Here is a 9,826-nt window from a genome sequence, read left to right on the forward strand (position 1 = left end):
GAAATCTAACTATAGGCAACTGAATGGAAATTTTGTCTTAATAAAACCTCCATAAGTTGTGTATGCGAATAAAATTGTTAATTCCAAAGCATGCGAAATTTTATATAAAACCAAAATACAAATCGGTAGAAATGAAATAATGGATAAACGTTAAAAAAATCCTCTTTTTTGTGTAGGAGTATAGAACTGAGAAGAGATTATCACTATTACGATTTTCAACAAATTTGCTGAATTATAAAAAAAACGTTTAAACTTTAACTATTAAGGGAAAATAAATAACTTTGTAAAAATAGTGTTAAATACCTTGGTGTGAGATTCACACAAGAATAAGATCTATTAAAACATACTTTAATATCCCTGTAAATTAATAAAAACAGCATTGTGTAAATTAAAGACAACAAATAAAAAGAAAAGAAGATGCGACAGGCCAGGACAGATGGTTATTTATCGTCTTTATTTATATAAATTTTCTGTTTTGTTTTTTTTTTTTTTTTTTTTTTTGTGAGTGTATCTGGGTTAGCGAGGCGGTACCAATAAACCCCAAGCTCTACACTACCATCACAAAGTCAATAAAATTAATGAGGCAAAAGAAAAGGTTAATAAGTTTAACAGACTAATATGTGGAGTACTATATAAATAAAGAGGAGTACATCGTTGGAATAAATGAACGTTATAATTTAACTCCTTGACAAAGTTGTTGAAAGCGCAATAAAATTCTGATATATGAAAAGTGATAGACCGTGCGGTCCAAGGAGTGGTGGAAATTTTCCATAAAATCAGCGGAAGCGTGATTGGGGGTGTTCAAAATAATTAGGTTGTTTTCCCGTGAATATTAAAATCACAGAAAATATGTAGGTTAAATAAACGCAGGTGAATGAAAAGAAAAAGAGGAAATTATAACCTATAAACGTAAATTAAGTACCGAGATTTATATTATAAAATCTAGGAATAAAAATTTGTGGGGAACTAATGCACTTTGTGCAAATATACAATCCCGTTTCTCGATAAAAGCGGCCCGTACTGCCTCTGGACACCGCTAATCCACCCCGCGCCAAGTTTATTTCCACCAAATTGTCCATTTGTAAAATAATGCTAATGAACTACTGAATGAAATTAAAATTAATACTATTATTGATATACGTGTATGCTATACACATATCCTCGAAAAAAAAGTTTGTGTGGAAAAGAACATTTTTCTTATGCACTGAAATATTGTATGCACTGTCGAAGTAATCTTATATTATTTGTAAATTAATTTGGTTTGTTTGAATCGATGGAATGTAATTATATACATATATATATCTTCATTACATGCTATAAACATACAAACATACTAAAGAACATTTGTAAAGACAACAACATGAAATGAAAAGTTAGTAGTGTGGAAAATATATTCCTGAAGGGTCTAGAAGTGAAGCTCCAAATTACGATATTTAAACATTTGTAACAGACGAAAACACGTCAAGAAACAACGATAATTAAATTCCATATTGAAAATAGTTCCATTAAATTTGCATTCCATTAAATTTTATTTAACTTTACCATAAATCGCAGATAGATTAAATATAGCAAAACTTCATATGAAAACTATTGTTAAGTTACTTAATTCTAAGTAAAATTGCCCATAAAAACTAATTGCGATTTTCTCTATTAATGAAACGAGTTAACGCTATTCCACTGTACTGTAAATAATGCTATCCATGAAAAATATATTCAGTCGAGACAATTTAATGGTAGGAACAATAAGAGGTATACAAGTGGGTCGTAATTACGGAGGTAGTTATGCCTCCGCATCTGTCGCCATGTTATGATTTTTAAGCAGTAGCATTATGTATAAGTTAACAACAACCAAAACCCTTAAGTAGACGCAAGCAGAGTATGTTGCTTCGGTCAAATCCAGACGTTCCCATCGTTCATTGTGAGCTAACGCCATGTATGAAAGCAAAATCGGCATGTGAATAATTAAATTGGAGTGGTGGTGATAGTTGATGTGTGGACAGGTAGTCAATTTAAGAACTTAACAAAACTTTGTAACAACGTTCTAAGTTAATTAAGATAAATAATAAATATATTAAATAAAAAACGAAAAGCATAAAAGTCAGATAAATAATAAATAAATTTCATAAAACCCACAACCTTAAAATATGTTTGCTTTTACTTATTTCACTATTTCTTTGTTATACCCATTACCGAAGAAAGTATATTCACTTTATCAAAGCTTTGCAATGCCCACAAGGAAGCTTCAGAGAAGCCACAAAGTATATATTTTCCGTCAGCTACAAATTCTGCATCGACTTGAAAAGTAGAAAATGGGCCAAAGGGCACGCCTACAGTAAACTGATACCTTTCGTTTTTCAAAAGAAAAAAAAGAAGGATTTTAGCTCATTACTCATAAATTACGGTTAATAAATCAGAGCGCATATATTATGGGTGGCGTTGTAGCACCCGTACGAAAATGGAAAAAATTGACCACGCCTTCTTAATTATATAGTCACACCTTCTTTTTCTTCAAATTTTTATAAAGCATAGAACCAAGGATCAAAAACCCATAAGGCACATAAGTTCTTGGTCAGTTTCACATTCGGAATACACCGTCCATTTGTCCGTTGGCGCAACTGTGTAGTATCTGTGGTAAGCAGTCTCTCGTTCATAAATGTGAAAAAGTTACTTACAAATTTTCATAATAATTTGAAAGAACACGCCTAGCATAAGCGTTTACGTAAATTTTATTATATTCGACTAGCGTAAGCGTTTACCTAACTTTTATTATAAAATTCTTTTTATGGCCTAATCTTAATTTTTGGCATATAATTATAATTACATTTAAGCATATAAGACACACTTGATATAATCATAATAATCAATGATAAATTATAATTACAATCATAATCATAATAATCACCTACATTAATTCATTTCGCATTTTCTGCATATCCTAAAACAGCATAATAAATTTTTTATCCTTGGTATGAATTTACTCTCTACCACTATAATTTCACTTTTTTTCACAGCGAAAGATTATATATTGTAAAAACAGGAAAAAACAACTTTTCAACAAATTTAGGCAAAGTCGTCCTGCTTACGACTATTCCGCTGAGAGGCATAGATCTAATTACTTTAATTACCAATGTTATTGTAGATACCTTCAGTTGATAAAATGCTCTCTGCTTGTTAATCTTAAATATTTTTACAAGTTTGTCAACTCCGAAAGAGACATCTCCATATATCCCTCGCATGTTTTTTCAATGGCTCTAAGTCCTCTGATGATATTGAAACCTCAAATCTCTTTGGTAGATACTTCAGAGGAAATTTTTCAAACGTTGTTTGCGATTTAATTGTTAACTAATCGCATCCGACAACTTTGATTCCTAACTTGGTCATTTCAGAAAGCGACGTTTTACATGATTTCAGGTATAGATGTGCGCCTGGACCTGATGGAATTCTACCATGTATACTCAAATCATGCTCTGACGAGTTAAGTGGTGTTATTTCAATGATTTTTAAACAGCCCTTCAAATCAGATGTTTTACATTTGCGTTGGAAGTTTACAAATGTGGCAACAGACATCACGTTGACAACTATAGAGGCATTGCCAACTTAAGTGTCTCACCGAAATTGTTTGAGCGAATTGTTAATTAGCATATAGTTTTTGCTGTCAAATCTTATATATCTCCATTCTAGCGTCGCTTTCGGAAAGGAAGATCAACTGTTAGAAATATTTTAGATTTTACTTGCCACGTTTTCAAGGCTTTTTCTAGTGGCTCTCGCACGGATGTCGTATATACTGATTTTAGTAAAACGTTTGACTTTGTTAATCATTAATTACTGATCTTCAAACTCCAGCCCTTTGGCTTCCCTTTGTATTTAATGAAATAGATAGGGTCTTAATTGCGCAGCAGATGTTGCAGGGCTCTGTTTAACTTTATCATCTCGGATGCATTTGCCATGACCATTAAAATAGTCACTTGAGACCGCTTTTATTTAATTTATACATTAATGATCTTCCCTCGGTGATTAAATTCAGCCAGATCTTAATGTACGCTGACGATGTTAAACAGTTTTCTCCCTTCTTGGAATTGCAAGCGCATCAGCTTCAAATTGACTTAAATAATTTGGTTAGAGGGTGCTCGTTAAATTTATTAATTATGAAATTAAATTTAAAAAAATGCAAGAAGGTTTCTTTCTTACGCAGCAAGCTATTCAATATTGAGTATTTTATTCATTCACAAAACTTGCAAAAAGTATATGGGCTTGAGCGTTCTATTCGACAAAGATTACGTTTCAATTTTCACATTAAGCTCTCTTTAAGTAAAGCTAGGTTCGCGCTAAGTTTCATTAAGAGGTGGCCCGAAGAGCATGAGAATCCTTACATTACAGAAATGTTGTACATGTGCTTAGCTAGACCAACACTCTATTGTGTGATCTCCTTTATATAGGTGTTATGTAAATTCAATTGATTCCGCCAAAAGCAAATTTCTTCTGTTATCCTCATCGTCACTTGAGAAACTTGCTGTTGTTTTTGGTATTTCCTTCTCGCTTAAGTTACTTAATAGTACTATCGATGAGCTGTTTAATCCGTTCGGAGTTGTTTGCAGAAATCTAAATGATATCTATCACTTAATCTCAATATCGGAATCTTTAAAGTCTACCAAAAGAACTATTCAAAATATGAGCGATTTGCCTATGTCGTATTTAACCTAAATTGCAAACATAATGTCTTGATATAATTCGAAAATTAACTGGTTTTCTTTACTGTTATCGGTTACCAAGGTTTAAGGGTTCACATGCAATGGTTTAGGGGTTCACTTGCAACTTGGATCTGTATTGGTTTTGGGTGTGCCTTTTTTCTTTTTTTTTTTTTCTTCTCTACTTCTCCTTATATACTTTATATTAATTTTAATAATAATTAGTATAAGATTTGTTTCTAAGAGTCAATTGAATTCGGCTGTTGATTTATTTTACCTCAATTTCTTGTATAAGTAAATAAATAAATTAAAAGTTTGCAAGCTTTTTTTTGTAAGCTTGTTGTTGTTTCTAAAGCGTATGCCATGGTGTATTTTTTAATGTTATTTTGCATAATTGGTATGTATCTATAATGATCTGGGGGCTCTATGTAGTCCTATAGTATCAATCGAGATTGTTTCGAATTTTTTTGAAAGCGTGTCTTCTATTTCAAAGTGTGTTTCACAATTTTGTTCCTTTCACAAAGGACAAAATCATGAAAGAATTGTTTTACCGTACGATTCATGCTTTCTTTTGGCTTTTTCATGTCATTTATGGACGTGCACTGCCACATGCAAAATGGTCAAGCTTAATCTGGTCGGTTGCATTATTTTGTTTGGCCACTTTACGTGTAATTACTAAAGATGTTTGCCACTAGATTGATTTGTTGAGCAATAATTGCCCAAGTTTAGTTCACAACAGGACAACACGTTTGCATTAGTATTGTTTTTACCCTTCTTAAAATTATAATGAGATAGTTCTAATCTGATCCGTGTTAGTCGTGATGAAACGTTTCTGTGTGTAAAAGGTCCGATTAAAAACACTTCATCTGTAGGGACTCCGAATGTCTTGCCGCATCTATAGTAAGTAACGCTTTTTATATATAACGTTTGTTAGTGACCTGGTTGCGCAAGATGCGAGTAAGTCAAGTACCATTTCTTTTTGAGAAATAATAGCGTATAAAGCTGTTTCGTAGACAACTGCAATGAAAACAAATGGCTTATCAAGGCCTGGCTATTGGAGGATTCAATTAGTTTCGGGAATTCTTTTTAATATTTTATTTGAATGGGTAACAATGCCAGCAAATTTTTTTATTAGACGTCTGCATTAGTTACAGAAAATTACAAAGCGTTTGACATCGTTTGCGTGTTTGGGGATGGGATAATTTTTGATATTTTCGAGCTTTGGTGGGCCCACTTTAAGCGCCCAAGGTAAGTAACTTCCTTACAAAGTTACATTTTTGATGGTTTAATGTTAGGTTGTGGTATGTGAATTTTTGGAACAGTTTGATAAGCTTGCTAGTTTGATTGGCGATACCTACTTTCGTACAAAAAAGGTTTATGCTTCTAAACAAGAAAGTGCTATACTAAGCAATCGTTGGAAGCTCTTAGATGTCATTTTGAGACCAACAGGTAACCTTCTTAATTGATAATGACCATTATCGGTTGAGAATGCTGTTACTGGACTTGTCATTGAACAATCAATATGTCCCCTGTTCGTGTCAATGGGAATTTGTCATTGACAGTCTTGTCGTTTTAGCTGCCTGTAATCGGTGATTAGCCGCCATTTTCTTGTATTATTGGTTTCCTTTTTGTAACCAGGAGTAGTGGAGAGTAATAAGAGTTGACAGATACATTTATGGTTTTGCTCTGAAGTAACTCATTGACTTGATTACTAACTTTTTTATTTCGATGTTGTCTCGCTTTTGTATTGAGAAGAGCTTAGAATCTGGGATAGGCGTTGTATACTGGAAGAAGTTGGTATGGTTTTGCTATTGGGACAGGAACGTATTTAGGAAGAGGTGGCGGTTTGACCATGAATCTTGTGCAGTCGCGTGATTAACTGGATAGTGTGGAGTCAACGTGAAATGATTTTGAAAAAAGGAATTATTTTGGTAGAATAAGGAGTTTCAGTTATAAATAATTAGTTAATAATTTTTACTGTTTTGTTTTATAACGCAATTACTCATTTATAAAATAATGCTAAACGGCTTTCTGAAATTAAAATTAATATTATTGTTGATATGTGCGTACATTACGCAGTAAATGCGGTGTGCCACATAAATGGAGTTTTTCTGATGACAGATTCGTGCTGTCGGTGTAAAATTAAGCTTTTCTAATAGTTCTTGGCATGCTTACAGAGGACTCAAACATCTGCAATGGCTTTTCGGCAAGGCAACAAAATCAAGTTTTTCGAAGACGCCCTTAATGTTTTTCAAAGCATTTAATAAACTGGGGAGCACGAAGCACACACTGTAAGTATACACGCACGTTGTTTGATGGATAGTAGCAATAATTTGCTTGTTTGAGTTCGTGAGAATAATAGAAGAGTTAGCTTTTTTTCTTATGCACACCCTTTTTGCAACTCTTTAATTGTACTTCTTGGAACAAATGATATTAAGTTGTACTGATGTATGTAGCATAAAGAAAGACTTAAAAGAAGGTTGGCTTTTATTATAACAATTGACTCGGAACTATTTTCTGAGTTGATAAAAGCTTTTCGATTGGTCTCATGTGCGTCCATGAAGTCTCTTGTCCAACTTATAGATAGATAGATATAGATTTGGGACATTTTGACAATATCGTATACTAAAGTGTTTTGACTCAAGAGCGAATTGCGTTGAAACCGGATTGAGTGGGAGTATCGTTTTAACCATTCCGCGTATAGCTCCTTATATCGCAAAGCAGTTGAGCTACTGTCAAGTAAGTTTCTCAACAAAAGATGCTCAATGATAGCATATAAGCATTCTAAATTCATGAGAAAATTTCGATCGGCTGGGGAAATTTATCTTCCTTTGCATATCATCGTTCCTATGAAAACTGACCATATTTGTTGGATCCCGCCTCATAAAGACGACAGAATAGGCTTTTGTATGGCAAAATTATCCCATTGTCAATATTGGATGATAAAAATATGTACCCAATTTGACATAAAAATTTGGTTAGATTGAACGTGGGCCTCTCTTTTGAACACCATGTCGTAAAAGGGCTCTCCTGACAAAGTATATGACGACAAAGCCTAGTTTGTAGTTTTTTTATGACAAAGACAGATAAAAAATAATAAAGCCCTTAAGTTAAAGTAAATTAAGCTTACCAAACTTGGATCATGTCAATTAAAGTTTTGGGCACCCTCCCGTATAAGGGCTTTCAGGAAAAGCATATATTTGTATAGTGTTTATTTCAAAAATCACAAAATGAATGAATAATGGCATTAGGCGAAGCAACGTAGAATATTTAATGGTTAGTATTGCCCGACCATAATATTTTTACTTGTTTTTATAATAATTTCGGCGGTAACCCCAACTCAACAAGAACAAAAAATTGTGCTTTTTAGCAGACAAACAGAGGGAAAGAAAAACTTAATCGATCCAAAACTTGGTATCGATAAAAAATACATACACAATACAAGTTTTAATCAATATGTAAACTTCAAAAAACTTTTAGGAAAAATCCAGGTAACATTTCAGGTATTAAAATACTTAGCCACATTCCGAGCAATATCACAGAGACATCACAAGTCACGACCTATTTTTTTCTGCATGGTTTTAGATATTTAACGACTTTATTATAAAATAAAACTGATTTTGGAATCTTTTCTGACGACTATTTCTTCTGAATGTAATAATTGATACAAAATGGAAACAACTATAACGAAAATATAGTTCGTTTCCTGTTATGGTTAGTGACTGATCGCAACGCCAGAACAAGATGCAATAGATGATATATAAGTAAAGCGATGCGGATACAGTAACGTTTAACCCTGAAAATAGTAAGTGTCTTAAGCACTTTTTTTGCTTCTCGTAAGGTAAAATAGATATTACCATTCGACTCTTCTAAGGGCTAAATATCGATTTTATTGGATCTTATCAACGTTCCCACGCTGAAAATATTACAATGTTGCCAGTATTAGAATGCTGCTTACCAATGTATGGAGAGTGTAAAATTTACTTTGTCAAACAAGAAGTAGACGGAGAGTTCTTTGAGTATTCGCCTACGTTAAATATAAAATTATACTACTACTGCAGTAAATAAAAGCAAACTTGAAAACAAGTAAAAAGGCTGCAAAAATTAAAACACAATGCTCTATCAGATAAATAATCTTGTTTTTTTTTTGTTTAATTTAATCTAAAATTGACTGCATATTAGCGAATAATGTGAAAAAGGATAGTGTGAAAAAGATACATGTATGTTTTTGTTTTATTTTGTTTCTAATTGTATGGGTCTGGAGTGTGCGACGAACGTGATAAACCCCCCTTCACCGTCACTCCCGATGTAGCTACCTTATCAATGACATCTCTCGATAATTCCAAGTGATTTCCGTTTGACGACCCTTGGTCTGCCCTTAGGTTTTCCCAAGACAGTATGCCGTCCCATTCAGACACTTTAAGAGTTTTTATCGTCTAAAACAGTTAGTCAAGTTAATTAAAAAAACTTACATTGCAAAATAATAAAATTGGCGCCAAACATGTGGCAAGAAACGTTTGGCGGCTTGATTACGTGACAAAACCAGATGTGGTAGTATATACGCTTGTGTTTTATCCGTGTTTGTCGTGATTTGTTATTATTGTTAATGGACTGGGTTGAAAAGAGAATTGTATATTTTTTAAAATTCGTTTTCATACACCCGCTAAAAGGTAATGATTTTGCAGCAAAACTTATATATATATATACTGTTATGAAATTCGCTTTTCTAAGATACAGTCCGTATCATTGGACCGTGGATATTTTGCTCAAGAGAAATACACATCGAAGTTCTTTTTATTTACAATTATATTTCTTTAAATGTAGAATTATTTACAATTTATTTTTGACAATACTTTCGACTGCTTAACTCAAATATTCTATATACTCTAATACTTTGTCTTTCACAAATATTCTATTTATATACATTTTTACCATCACATTACTAGTACTTAATTTTATGACTTGAGTTTTAATTCGTTAACCTGGCTTTTGGCCTGCAGCTGCATGACGCCTCGCGAATGTGCATTTGGTTTCTTTTCTCTTTAAGGAACTTATTATTTCGGAAAATGACTTAGCTGGAATCAACTAGATTTGGAATTTCCGTAACAATATTATAAGGAAAAGGAAAACTACATCGAAAA

The sequence above is a fragment of the Glossina fuscipes genome, unplaced genomic scaffold, assembly GCF_014805625.2.
Source record: "Glossina fuscipes isolate IAEA_lab_2018 unplaced genomic scaffold, Yale_Gfus_2 238, whole genome shotgun sequence".
Taxonomy (NCBI): domain Eukaryota; kingdom Metazoa; phylum Arthropoda; class Insecta; order Diptera; family Glossinidae; genus Glossina; species Glossina fuscipes.